Here is a 15,837-nt window from a genome sequence, read left to right on the forward strand (position 1 = left end):
CCGGAGGTTCATTGCTGCCCTCACATAAGCCCGCCATCGGTCCCTATCCTGAGCAAGATTAATCCACTCTCTATCATCATATCCCACCTCCCTCAAATCCATTTTAATATTATCTTCCCATCTACGTCTCGGTCTTCCCAAAGCCCTTTTTCCCTCCGAACTTCCAACTAACACTATATGGATTTCTGGATTCACCCATACCTGCTACATGCCCTGCCCATCTCAAACGTCTGGATTTAATGTTCCTAATTATGTCAGGTGAAGAATACAATGCGTGCAGTTCTGTGTTGTGTAACTTTCTCCATTCTCCTGTAACTTCATCCTTCTTAGCCCCAAATATTTTCCTAAGAATCTTATTCTCAAACACTCTTAACCTCTGTTGCAAGTATCACAACCATTCAGAACAACTGGTAATATAGCTGTTTTATAAATCCAAATTTTCAGATTTTTTTTACTGCAGACTAGATAACAAAAGCTTCTCAACCTAATAATAACAGGCATTACCCATATTTATTCTGCGATTCATTTTCTCCCGAGTGTCATTTATATTTGTTACTATTGCTCCAAGATATTTGAATTTTTCCACTTCTTCAAAGGATAAATTTCCAATTTTTACATTTTCATTTCGTACAATATTCTGGTTACGAAACAATCATATACTTTGTGTTTTCGAGATTTACTTAAACCCATCTCTTTTCTTGCTTCAAGTAAAATTTCCATGTTTTCCCTATTCGTTTGTGGATTTTCTCCTAACATATTCACATCATTCGCATAGATAAGTAACTGATGTAACCCGTTCAATTCCAAACCCTCTCTGTTTTCCTGGAATTTTCTAATGGCATATTCTAGAGCAAAATTAAAAAGTAAAAGTGATAGTGCTCCTCCTTGCTTTAGCCCGCAATGAATTGGAAATGCATCAGACAAAATCTGCTGTACGTTTCACTGAGACACATTTTAATTAATCGAACTTGTTTCTTAAGAATATGAAATTCAATAGGAATGTCATATAAATCTTCTCTCCTAACCGAGTCATATGCCTTTGTGAAATCTATGAATAACTGATGTAATGTGCCCTTATACTCCCACTTTTTCTCCAATATGTGTCTAATACAAAAAATGTGATCAATAATCGATATATTAAGCCTAAATTTAAGTTACAGTTAACAGTAAATTTCTACAGCAGGACAAACATTCTATATGCTTCGTAATAGTAATATACGTTACAAGAGCGGTATGTTGACGTCTTCATGTTCGAGGAAAAGATAAAAAAGCGAAACGTAGTTGAGCTTTTTTAATTTCCGAGAAAATGAAAACAAACATACCGCTCGTGTATCGTACATTATTTTGTGCGAAGATCGTTTATCACATACCTGAAAGACGAATTTCTAATTAGTTGCAATGAAATCTCCATGTTGGTTTCTGTTTAATGACGCCATCTTCGGAACACCAAAATATCTTTCTTCAACATTGTTGCTATAAAATGTTTTCTGTGTTTACTATACTCCAGCAGGCCGTGATATACGTCTCTCTTTTTTTTCCCCCCAGTCTATAAATGCGAACTTAAAACAAACGTAAGGTTATGTAATGATTTATTTTTCATTTTAATATTTTAACAATATTATTTATATAACATATTGCAGTAATAACCCCGGCATCTGGAATCTTGTTGATTTTTTCACGGCTTCCTTAATGTTACTTGTATCAGGAATGCAGTAAGTTTCGTGGAGTAGTAGACTTTACTTAATTTTTGCAAATATTTAAAAACAATAATTAACATTGCAATTTAGGTGAAATTGCAGTGGTAAGTTTCCAATTTATAATTATTACTATGTTAAACGTCTCTAAAAATAATATGTTAAATGCCTAAAGCAGTAAAATGAATGTCGCGCTTAAGCGGTAAGAAGAGGGAAATTGTTATGTGTGCTACGTTGGGAATACTGAATGTGGTATTTCACACTTACCGCGTATTGGTTCTGTGCGGAAAACAAGCAAATACGCACGATCTCGCACAAAATTTGTTAACATTTGGATATCATGACAATGGCTTCGTGGGGTCAGAGCCAACAATAACACATTCTTCCATGATGACGGATATGCCGCTGTGAGCCATTCCCTCCAAGAGGAAATTTCACTGTTATATTTTTCAAATGGAAATGATCAACAGAAATGATATGCATGTGCTCAACGTACTGTGTCTGAACACCTGAATTAATATATGAATCCAAACATCGCCCGTGGGCGTAATTTGGTTAATCAGCTTTAATGCTGGCTGTACACTCACCTCCACACGGCGTGATGGCGCAACAGGAAGCTGTAAAACAAGAAGGAACTGAATTACTGTCCAATTACGCAATTACTCTTACAGTTAGTCATGCACTTTTGGGCGACGTTTACAGCCCTCTGCCATTTGCATGATTACCCGGCTACGAGCCGACAGGGTACACGGTTCGAATCCCCACACAGCGAAGAACAAATCTGCAATTGTTATCTTTCAATTAGGCCTGAATTATCTCTTAGACAACTGGTAATACTCGAAGATGAAGATATTAAGCCAAATCTATATACTAATAATAAATCTGTAGCCGAAATTTTTCTGGTAATTTTCGATTTTCCAAAAATAATTGGTCCTAACATATATAATTAACCACCCTGAAACCGAAAATCGCTTTTTTGAAATTTTTGTTTGTATGTCTGTCTGTCTCTCTGTCTATCTGTCTGTATGTTTGTTACCTTTTCACGCGATAAAGGCTGAACCGATTTATATGACAATTGGAATATAAATTAAGTTCGTTGTAACTTAGATTTTAGGCTATATGGCATTCAAAATACATTATTTAAAAGGGGGGGGGTCATAAGGGGGCCTGAATTAAATAAATATCTCGCTTATTATTGATTTTTGTGAAAAATGTTAGATAACAAAAGTTTCTTTAAAAATAATTTGCGATAAGTTTTATTCCATGAAAAATTTTGATACGACTTATATTTAATGAGATAAATGAGTTTTAAAATTAAAATAACTGCCATCTAAGGCCGTATAATGAAATAAAAAACAAATGACTTCGTCTATAAGGGGCCTTGGACAGCAACAATCGAAATCTATGAAAGATAGCCTACAAGAGAATGTTTCTGAGTTTGTATGAAGTCATATCTGAAGCTAAATTAACCGATTTGTATAATTAATTATTTCACCATTAGAAAGTGTAGTTTCTCTAGATGGACATAATGCTATAATGTTATTACAGTAACTTCTGATATAATGTAATGTAATATAATATAATATAATATAATATAATATAATATAATATAATATAATATAATATAATATAATATATGTAATGTAATATTATATAATATAATTTAAGTTATTTGAAGGGTTCAGAACCATAGTGGGCCAAACGCCATTTACTGAATACGTAGAAAACAAGTGTTAAAATTCAGTTGGAAACCTATAACAAGTAAAATAAAGTATACACATTAAATCTAAATGATGTCAATGTTCATTAAACTATGGTTGCATGCAATAAAAATTAGAAACAGGTTAAAGGAATTGTCATTGCTCCAATGAGTGGTCTCTGGACCAAAATGATCGCATTTTAATTATTTGGATGCAATTTAAATTAAGTAACATATTAAACGATTTATCCTTCTATCAAACACGAATGTTCCCTGGATCAAATGTCCTATTTTAATTATGTAATTACTTTATATTTATTTTTAACGGGTGCAGCGGAGCGCACAGGTACGGCTAGTGTGAAATAAGTTTATACAGCGAAGTCTGCAATTCTCGCACAAGAACAGCACAACTTTTTTTTTTCTAAAAAATGGTGTCGAAATATTTTTTATTTTTATTTTGGGTCTGATACTTACATTTCAGAGAAAAATTGGCACGGACAGAACGATAAGACAACGCTGTGTAAAGAAGTCGCTAGAAAGAGTGATTTTAGTTTCACAGCATCATTTTATTATAAGAATATTTGTAACCTTTTAATGTAGTAAGTTGCAAGCGTCGTCGTTAAATAAACCATAATTTAATTTTTAATGTAGTGTAATAAGATTTATAGCTCTTAGATTGAAATATATAAATTTCTATTACAATAAAAAATGTAGCTTATAAATTTTAGTGCAACAGAAAATATAAAATTCGTGGCGCTACAGCCCACGAAAGGCCAAGATCGACCAGCCGGCTGCTGGTCTCATGGCCACATGCTGAAGCAGAGGTGGACGATCATCCAACCAGAATTGAGGTATCGTGTGGTTAACACGATGAGCCCCCCAGCCGTTATGGCTGGTTTGCTTAACCGGATTTCGCTACCTATCGTAGCTTCCCAAGTGCATCACGATGCTGGGTGGGCACTAGTCCCATACACTGGCCGAAATTTCATGAGAAAATTTCTTCCCCCATGAGGACTCGAAGCAGCGCGCATTCCGTTACGCGAGTCCTAGGCAGGATGCTTTAGACCACGACGCCACGGCGCGGGACGCAACAGAAGATATAGCTAGTAAAAATTTTAGTGCAATAACAAATGTAGCTTATAAATTTTACTGCAACAAAAAGTAGCTTGTAAAAATTTAGTGCCATAACAAATATAGCTTGTAGATTTTAGTACAACAAAAATATAGGTTGTAAAAATTTTAGTACAATAACAAATATATCTCGTAAATTTTAGTGCAACAAAAATATAGCTTGTAAAAATGTTAGTGCAATAACAAATATAGCTTGTAAAATATTAATGCAATAGCAAATACAGTTTGTAAAATATTAGTGCAATAACAAATATAGCTTGTAAAATATTAGTTCAATGACAAATATAGCTTGTAAATATATTAGTATAATAACAAATATAGCTTGTGAAAATTTTAGTACAATAACAAATGTAGCTTCTAAATTTAGTGCAACAAAAAATATAGCTTGCAAACATTTTAGTGCAATAACAAATATAGCTTGTAGATTTTAGTGCAACAAAAGTATAGGCTGTAAAAAGTTTAACGCAATAACAAATATAGCTTGTAAATTTTAGTGCAACAAAAGTATAGGCTGTAAAATGTTTAACGCAATAACGAATATAGCTTGTAGATTTTAGTGCAACAAAAGTACAGGCTGAAAAAAGTTTAACGCAATAACAAATATAGCTTGTAGATTTTAGTGCAACAAAAGTATAGGCTGTAAAAAGTTTAACGCAATAACAAATATAGTTTGTAAATTTTAGTGCAACAAAAGTATAGGCTGTAAACATTTTAACGCAATAACAAATATAGCTTGTAAATTTTAGTGCAACAAAAATATAGCCTGTAAACATTTTAGAGCAATAACAAATATATGACGTAAATTTTAGTGCAACAGAAATATAGCTTGTAAACATTTTACTTCAATAACAAATATAGCTCGTAAAATATTAATGCAGTAACAAATATAGCTTGTAAAATATTAGTGTAATAACAAAAATAGTTTGTAAAAAATTAATGCAATAACAAATATTACTTGTAAAATATTAATTCAATAACAAATGTAGCTTGTAAAATATTAGTGCAATAACAAATATAGCTTGTAAAATATTAGTGCAATAACAAAAATAGTTTGTAAAAAATTAATGCAATAACAAATATTACTTGTGAAATATTAATGTAATAACAAATGCAGTTTGTAAAAATATTAGTGCAATAAAAATATAGTTTGTAAACATATTAGTGCAATAACAAATATAGTTTGTAAACATATTAGTGCAATAAAAATATAGTTTGTGAAAATATTAGTGTAATAACAAAGTTGCTTGTAAAAATATTAGTGCAATAACAAATATATCTTGTAAATGTTTAATGCAATAACAAATTTACCTTGTAAATGTTTAGTGCAATATGAAATAGATATTGTAAATGTCTAGCGCAATAATAATAATAATAATAATAATAATAATAATAATAATAATAATAATAATAATAATAATAACAATAGGAATAATAATAATAATAATAATAATAATAATACATTGCGATGATATGATGGAGTCGTTTAGTTATTCGTTGACAATTGGTATCTCTAGTATCCCAAAAAGTGAAAGTTTTTCAAACCTCTGTCAGGAACGGGAAAACAACACAACGGAAATTGTAACGCGCGAATTAGTTTTGACTTGTCCTTCGTAATACGAGTCTCGGTATTGTATGCGGTTGTGAACTTCTGATTGTGAGAACCGTTTGCGAGTGTATTTGACAACAATGAATTGTGCGTGTAATAATATATCGAAAGAGAGAATGGCCGATGAATTAAGGTAAGTCAAGTGCCCGTTTTATATATATATATATATATATATATATATATATATATATATATATATATATTATAATAACCTATTCTTAAAAATTCTCAGTTATGGAAATACACGAATAAACAAATAAAAAATAAATAAACAAATACTCATGCTCGACGCCCTGAAAATTTGCCATTTCAGCCTAGAGCCTTCCTCAATTTTAAAACCACGAGCCGCGACTGCAAGAGACTTTAAAAATCGCTCTCGACGACGTTGGAGGTCAAGAGGTGCTTGTGTAGTGTAAGTGGGCCAGTGAACCGTGAGGTATTCTCATAAGGGAGGAGCTTATGTGAGGATATAGTGCTGAACTTTAGCCAAATGAAGTTTCCTCGTTTTCTTGTGGAAAATTTAATTTGAGTTGCTTGCTTACTTACAGGCTACTTGCTGCGGGGCGAACACATGGACCGAATTAGTTGCCGGCAGTCGGTCGACCGTCCCCTCCCGTCCCTGCCCTACACCCCCAACACCAGCACATCTTGTCCTTCACCTACTATCTCGCTTCTTCAACAACATAAAGTCACAGTCTAGTATATAGTCGCGAAGCTCAATACGTAGTAAATATGCAAACATTAGATAGTTGCTCACCATTAGGATCGCTAATATCGCCTCATTACAGGCAATGCAAAACAGAACCGTCACAGTCTATTCTTTCTAGCACCCTCAAAACTCAAGCTTCGTGACTGTATATAGTAGACTGTGATAAAGTCGTCAAATGCAGTGTTAAAAAATTGTGCATAAATTGACCACATATATAATGAGGATCTTGTAAGTGTAGTTCTTAAAAGTCTAATTTGGCCGTCTCTTCAGTGTTGCCAACTAAAATCAGTTATCACCAAAGAGGAAAAAATCAATGCTACACTCTGAAATAATAATAATAATAATAATAATAATAATAATAATAATAATAATAATAATAATAAAGTAATTAAGAATAACAATGTCTTGCTTATTTACCACAGCTCATCTTTATGTTGCGAGGTGTTTCCTAAATTGTTCAATAAATTATGAAATAGTATATTTTCCTCCTGGACTTCTCGCATATTATGTTGGTAATTAGGATTAGTATGATCTAATATTAAAATGTATTTTATCTGGCAACATAAAATTCATTGCTTTAAGGGGAGAGTATGGTATTTTTTGGTGAAAAATGAGTAAATTTTCAAAAAAAGAATCTTTAAAATACTCTGCGATGTGTGTGAAATGCATAGCATAACATTTTGTGGGTATTTGTGCCCTTATCGGATGTTGAGTCTCCATTTTTAAACTTCCTGCGTTATGGATTTTTAAATCATTCTCCTACTTTTATTATTGTTTCCGGTAAATTAAATTTTTATTTTTTTTTTCTTTAAAATACCCTTTGATATGTGTGGAAAGCATTGCATAACATTTTGTGGGTATTTGTGCACTTATCGGATGTTGAGTCTCCATTTTTAAACTTCCTGCGCTATGGATTTTTAAATCATACACCCGCTTTTATCGGTTTACAGTAACTTCATTTTCTTTTTTTTTTTTTGCTACATTGCCAGACAAAAATGGATATAATTTCTGAACTATTAAAAATACAAGCATGAAATTTAGAACACACATTCTTCAGACTATTAGGAAACTTTTCTCTGTAACAGAATTGATTTCGTTTTAAAAATACGTCCGTTTGTTTGCAGGAAAGGAAATCAGAAAATTGTTATTAAATGTTAATTGTTTATTTTACAAACGTAGGGACTAATATCAAAATTCTGTTACAGACAGTTTGTAGAACATGCTTTTGCAAATACATTGCAAAAAACTGTTTGAAACTATTTTTAAAAACGGTTTAGATATATCGGTTTTAGTGCAATTCTGCATTGGGTATATTTTTTCAAATTTGGGCTCCCAAATAATTTTTTTTTTTTGTATTTTTGAGTTGCCACAGCTATGAGCTCTCTACATACAACAAAATTAATATTTTACACCAAATAGGAAAAAAGTTAAAAAAACCATCCTCTCCCCTTAACTAAACAGTTTACGATTCATGAGACCTAACCTAAAAATGAGCCGTTCAGAGCAGAAGTGGTGTAAGTCAGAAATGGGTAATGAGGATTAAAGTAAACATTCTGTAAAATACAACGCAAAGTATCTATTAATATTCAATTTATTCAAACTATTAGTAGTCAGTGGATAGGAAGACGACCATATTAATTGCTACTTTGCGCTGTATTTTACAGAATTTTTACTTTAAACCTCATACCCAATTTTGACTAACCCACTTTTCCTCCGAAAGGCTCAAATGTAGTTTCATCACGTGAAATGATTAGTACGAATTCCGAAATGTACAGTTTACTTAAAAACTTACACGCACTTTCTTTCTCGGGGAAGTCGCTACCAAGCTATTTCCCCTCTTGAACATTTTAATAAAAATCTAAACACAAAAGAATTTCATTAAAATGTCAAATATATTTACTGCATGATTCATACGAAGTAGGTCTATAAGTTATTTCTTATTTAATTACGCTTATCTGAATATAGGGTTGAATTGGAATCACAACGAAACAGAACTGAATTGAGTATTGATATTAATATTAATACCGGCATTACTAATTAATTATTAATTCACAAGCCTAGGTACTTGCATTTACATCAGTTTACTTTGCTGCAAACCGAAATTATTACTGCCTACATAACAGTTAGAAAATAACTGCCAGTTGTTTGTGTTAGTACCCGAAATTCGAAACGAAGTTGGTAAAAGAAAATTCAACCTGAGAGCTAGAAAATCACTGTAATCCAATAGTATATGTAGTAATATGGGAAAAATGGTTAGGCTCCACCGTTAGGGTATTAATTAAGCTGACCCGGACTACTCGTATATACAGAAAAACTAGGATGTCCAGATGTTCTGCTCTTCGCAGGATACTTTTTTTTATCCTGAAGCCTGCGTGAAACATGAATTGCTTTAAAAATATTCTGCTATTAAACTTAATCCTGTTAAAAGTTCTGCGAAATGAAATTTCAAGCGAAAGATCTATGTTTTCTATTCTCTCGGAAAAATTAAGTGAAGAGGGAAAGAACAGGAAATACTCTGAAATAGTACACCGAAACTTTTAAACATATGTTGATTACAAAATAGGCCTATAACCTGAATAATTGTACCTGTGTTGAATTCTTGTGACTTTCTTCTTGGACAGTGGCAGTTGTTGAAAGCAACACATTGGAATCACAAATATGCACTTACTCACTAAGTGCTGAAGAATAATTTTTAAATTTATTACTTTACGACGCTTTAACAACTGCTATGTTTATCTAGCGTCTAGTTGATGGTGGTAATGCTAGCGAGATGAATCCAGGGTCCAGTGCCGAAAGATACCCAGCATTTACATTCTTTTAGTTGGTTATTTAACGACGCTGTATCAACTACTAGGTTACTTAGCGTCGATGAGGTTGGTGATAGTGAGAAGTATTTGGCGAGATGAGGCCGAGGATTCGCCATAGATTACCTGGCATTCACCTTACGGTTGGGGAAAACCTCGAAAAAAACCCAACCAGGTAATCAGCCCAAGCGGGGATCGAACCCGCGCTCGAGCGCAACTTCAGACCGGCAGGCGAGCGCCTTAACCGACTGAGCCACGCCGGTGGCTATTTACTCTTATGGTCTTACTAATAAAAACTCTATATACAGACGTTTAACTGTCTTATACTTGTACAATGAGTAGCTCGCTTATAAGTCGTGTGTAAATTCCATACTAATAATCACTACATACGTCGTGTATAACAGTATAACTGTTACACAGCTACGTCATAGTTTCGTCATTACTTCGTTACGAAAGGTAATAGAATATCTGAGGTTCTCTACTGGATCCGGTAGAGCGCTCTAGTGTGGCGTGTTAAATATCGATAGTACAACTGGCTTTAATCGATTACCACACTACATTTTGGTCAAAGAGTACAAGCTACAGCAATATTATTCTAATAATTCTATGATCTTTGGTTTGTTCTTCTGTGGTTACAAGGTAAACATCATCATAAAATGACAGTCGATACGAACAGCTGTTAGAGGGGCGGCCATTTTTTCCCTATATACAACGCTTAAACAAGGGGTTTCGTGTATATAACTACTGCAAAGCAATTCCCATTGCATAGTTACAGCCTGTTTATACGTCCATAGCTTATTCACGGTTTATTAGTAACGTTTTCTGTCTCAACTCTGCATAAGTCTCGTATAAAAACTATACACGGTTTATTAGTAAGATTGTTAATGGATTGCGAAAAAACCATCAATCAGATAATTTGTCCCAATCGGTATTTGAACTGAAGAATAATCATGCTACAGCAGCTACACTGTGTATGTGTATTTTTGTAAGTCATGTTAGAATATATTTAATAGTGAGCATTACCAATAATACGAAAAATCAATTTACATCTCCTCATAACAAAATATATTTTATTTTTAATACTGATACATTTTATCCCTTGTTACAGTTCTATCCAATAGCTATTTTTCTACATAGTACTTGAATATTTATATTGTATTGTATTGTATTGTATTGTATTGTATTGTATTGTATTAAAACTAGCTAGTGCTTTGGTATTAAGTTTGGATATGTGATATGTAAGGTGAAGAGCAAAAACCAAAGATCGTTCTGAAGAAATGATGAACGGGGGCAGAATTCGGGGCAGAAGAAGATATCAGATGATAGACGACATTAAGATACATGGATCATATGAGGAGACAAAGAGAAAGGCTGGGTTTACACTGAAATACCTGCCATTGGCAGAATACTATGAATGAATGGTAAAAGGCCAAGACCTGATAGAAATAAAAAATGCAGCTTACAGAAGAAAAAAAAACATACGATGATAATTAATAAAGAGACATAAAAATAGTGTTTGCTATTTGAAGGGAGGGTCATTGTGTTTACATACTGGTATTGCTTATTTGTTAGCTAATAACATATTCATGAAATATTATAAAACAAAAAAGTGTTTACCATTCAGTTCATTTCAATATTTAATTGAAATCATTCATTTTCATTGAAAATGTAATTAGTTATTTTTATTTCCGTATTCTGAAATTTTAATAATTTTCTGTTTAAAATTATTATTTCCATGGTTTTATTGTTGTAGTTCGCATTCGTGCCTTCAGGTCATTTAAATTGGAACAATACGTGTGGCCAATGGCATTTTTAATTTCTATGCATAGTGACAGTCGTCAGCGGAAAAAAATACCTACAGATGCAGTCTCAGTTCTACATTGGAGAGACACAACATTATTACGCAGGCCTACCGATCTTAAGCCTCATGCATTTCACAACGGATGTCATTTGTCGTCACCGCCATCTCGTCATTCCCACCTTTATCATAATTCATGAGTATAGATGCAGGCCGCACACTTCCACAACAAACAAATGAATATCGTACATCAAATACTATAGAGATTCTCTTAATCCTATTTTCATTTCGGACATGTATTCCAAGATTTAAGACGTCAGTCAGTCCACACCTGTGGAGTAACTGTCAGCGCGTCTGGCCGCGAAACCAGGTGGCCCGGGTTCGATTCCCAGTCGGGGCAAGTTACCTGGTTGAGGTTTTTTCCGGGGTTTTCCCCTCAACCCAATACGAGCAAATGCTGGGTAACTTTCGGTGTTGGACCCCGGACTCATTTCACCGGCATTATCACCTTCGTCACACTCAGACGCTAAATAACCATAGATGTTGATAAAGCGTTGTAAAATAACCTACTAAAATAAAAAATAAATTTAAGACGTCAGTGTTTAACGGATGAGGTTAAAGTAGCTATGATGAGACATGCATGGGAGTTAAAAGGTCTCCTTTTCGTAGTTCGGCGAAGTTGTTTTAAAAATATTAATAATTAGGCATCGGATCCCATGCATCTTTACAGAGCAATGAAGCTGCTGTGTCATGGAGTATACAGGGTGATTCACGAGGATTTACCGTCCCTTACGCAGCTTTTTTCCGAAGCCATTCTGAGCAAAAAATGTCATATAAGCATTTGTCCTAATCTCAATATTTTCAGAGTTACACTAATTTGAAGTTGTTTGTAAAATACCTTTTTTATTTAGTTTTAAGGGTAAAAGACTATTACAAATAGAGAATGAACTATTCAGAAGCTACGCTTTTACACAGTCTAATGCTTCCTTATTAGGAACCTAACAGACGTAGGTCACAAACAATAGCTAATATTTTCAAAACGAGGGGTCATTGGCCACCCATGCCAGGTATGACTTTAAACAGTAGGGGAGACTGTTGTACCTTTAGCATAGTGTACCTTTGAACATTTTTTGTTTTTTAATTTTTGCTGCTACCTAGAGGACTCAAAACGAAGTAGATTGTAGAGAAAGCCGCTAAGTACCTCTGGTCGTAGTTTCAGTTTTATTAATTGCAAAGTGTGAGTTCCGTAGACAAAATAAATTTTTTAGTACCAAAAGTAAACATTTCGTTCATTGATGTATGTTTTCTAACACAAAACAAGATTGCATTTGTTAATATCTTTCAAGTACGGTGTGTTCCCTATCATCTGGTGAGTAATAACATATTTTAATTTCCATGATTTATTTGACTCTCTAGTTTTCGGAGCCATATTTGTTTAAACGTGCACCCTCTTGTACCTTTGAACACAAAACATCTTGTACCATGGAACATGTTCCAAATTACACGATACTATCGGTTTTCGTTTTTCTTTTATTTTAAGATCATGTCACGAAGTAAGTCTGGAATTAAAGAGGTCCCCAATTGATCCGGATGCCTTGAAGAAAGCTGTTGAAGCAGTTATTGCTCCTCCAGGAAATAAAATCTCAATCAGAGAAGTCTGCTCTGGTTTATGATTGCAAATACATTTTAAATATGATTGTCAGTTCTTACAGCTATATTCCCTCCTATATTCCATGTGTTCCAACTTACAAGAGGGTATGTTCCAAGGTACATGATCCTGTTGTACCTCTGAATACATTACATATCCCTTCATTTTATTTTTTCCATCCTTAATATATCTGTAAAACAGGAAAATACATACAGGAAGTTGTAAAGGAATCTCCAATAGTTATTTCAAGCATTTTTTCATTAAAAAATGTCATTTCCCAAAATTAAAAAAAAATAAAATGTGAAAAGTGTTTAAAGGTACAACAGTCTCCCCTACTTCTTGTACTTTCATCTCACATACAGTGGGTGATCAAATTATTAGGAACACTTGGTAAAAGTAAGAATTTCATCTTCAAATTCACATAAAACACAAGTAATTTGCATTATCTCAACTGGAAAATGTCTTATTACTCTAAATAGTGTTTTATAAACAATATTATTAGATATTTCATTGTGTAATAATGAATATGGAATGAAATAAACAAGAAAGCTAATATTTTGTCACACATCCCTTTGCAGCAATTACAGTTTTAACTGTCTTTGGCATACTAGAAATGCATTGGATTCAATTTTTTTCAATTTCTTGGCCGTGACGCCACACATTGATAAATTTTTCTATTAAATATTGTTTATTTGTAGTAATTTCTGAATGAACTTGCCTCTTCATTAGCTCCCAAATATTTTCAATCGGATTAAGGTCCGGAGAGTTACCAGGCCAATCCAGAACACTAATTTTGTTGTCAGACAGGAGTTTGATCACCTTATTTGCCTTGTGACAGGGCGCAGAGTCGTGCATAAACACAAAATCACCATCTGGAAACTATTCACGGACTTGTGAAAGAAGCCGTTCCATCAGAACCTTTATGTACTGATATTGTCTCATAATTCCTTGGACAAAATACAGGCGACCAGTTCCATGACCACTAACCACAGACCACACCATGATGCTTAGAGGATGTTTAACAGTCTTCTACATAGAAAGGCGCCAATGAGAGATGTTGGAATCAACATATCTTCTATGACAACTCGTCGGAGGATCAAAGAGTTAGGGTTTTCATGTCGCACTCCAACCAAGAAACTATTCCTGAAACCATACATGGTGAAGAAGCGGCTCTCTTGGGCAAAGCAGCACCAATCTTGGACTGTGGATGATTGGAAAAAAGTGAGTTGTTTGTCATTCACATGATTTCTTTGTTAGTCACAATTTCACTTTGTGCAAATGTGTTTTATGCACTGTTTTTTTTTCAGGTGTGTTTTTCAGATGGATCTACCATACAGATACTTGCTGACAAATGTGTGTTCGTTAGAAGGCGTAAAGGTGAAAAGTACAATAAAATGGCTGTATTATGATGACTGTTAAACATCCTCTAAGCATCATGGTGTGGTCTGTGATTAGTGGTCATGGAACTGGTCGCCTGTATTTTGTTCAAGGAATGATGTGACAATATCAATACATAAAGGTTCTGAAGGAACGGCTTCTTTTACAAGTCCCTGAATGGTTTCCAGATGGTTATTTTGTATTCATGCACGACTCTGCACCCTGTCACAAGGCAAATAATGTGACAAAATTCCTGTCTGACAACAAAATTAGGGTTCTGGATTGGCCTGGTAACTCTCCGGACCTTAATCCGATTGAAAATATTTGGGAACTAATGAAGAGGCAAGTTCATTCAGAAATTACTACAAATAAACAGTCTTTAATAGAAAAACTTATCAATGTGTGGCATCACGGTCAATAAATTAAAAACAATTGTATCTCCAATGCATTTCTAGTATGCCAAAGAGAGTTAAAATTGTAATTTCTGCAAAGGGATGTGTGATAAAATATTAGTTGTCTTGTTTATTTCATTCCATATTCATTATTACACAATGAAATATGTAATAATATTGTTTATAAACACTATTTAGAGTAAGAAGGCATTTTCCAGTTGAGAAAATGCAAATTACTTATGTTTCATGTGAATTTGAAGATGAAATTCCTATTTTTACTAAGTGCCCCTAATAATTTGATCACCCACTGTAATCTTATTTCATTCGGTGACATACAGAGCGTGTCCTCTCCTTGTAAGTAATGCCACTTATGATAGCTGTTGTAACAAATAAAACGACCGTCTAGTTGTAACAAATAAAATAACTGTCTAATATGATTTTAAATATCTTCCAGGTGCCAAGTTCCCCTCATAGTATTCATACAGTCACTGTTGAAACTTATGTCTGCCACTAGAGGCGATAATTTTGCATGACGATAAATATTCCTCCCACTTCTCAATGATAAACAAACGGGTGTGTACTTGGTAATCTAAGGCACGCAGTTTACATCCGGGTGGTGCAGATACTGGGCATCTGGTCGACACATCACGGCCGTGAAGAGGGATATACAAAACTGCTGTCTTTCTCAATTTTGTGGTACGAAAAATAAACGTTACAAGCAATGAAATATTTTCTCTACATCCAGCGTATAAATGATCATTTCCCATAATAAGGGAAGGGAATTCTATAAGAATTTTGAAATTTAAAAGAAAGTAATTTAACTAAATACTAAAGACTTCGAAGATGTTGTTATTTTGTTGTTTAGTAAACTATCGGAATTCAGGTTTGAACCTCAATAGTGATACCTATATGGCAACGCTCATGAGGTAACTAAGTCAGGAGATAATGGGGGTAGAGTGACCAGATCCTTTCCCACTCC

At 33.8% G+C, this 15,837-nt stretch overlaps 1 protein-coding gene across 4 annotated transcripts in view; it reads right to left on the minus strand.

Annotated features, from left to right (window-relative positions):
- The window catches only part of LOC138698520 (LIM domain only protein 3-like), a 1,357,283-nt gene that overhangs the window by 671,154 nt on the left and 670,292 nt on the right, over positions 1-15,837 (minus strand). For 3 of the 4 annotated variants that reach the window (XM_069824504.1, XM_069824508.1, XM_069824506.1), the window contains exon 4: positions 2,282-2,311. The exons of the other annotated variant lie outside the window; for it this stretch is intronic. The gene's annotated coding sequence lies outside the window, so the exon portion shown is untranslated. The remainder of the gene's footprint in view (positions 1-2,281; positions 2,312-15,837) is intronic. 4 annotated transcript variants of the gene reach the window in all.

Source organism: Periplaneta americana, chromosome 4 (genome assembly GCF_040183065.1).
Source record: "Periplaneta americana isolate PAMFEO1 chromosome 4, P.americana_PAMFEO1_priV1, whole genome shotgun sequence".
Taxonomy (NCBI): Eukaryota; Metazoa; Arthropoda; class Insecta; order Blattodea; family Blattidae; genus Periplaneta; species Periplaneta americana.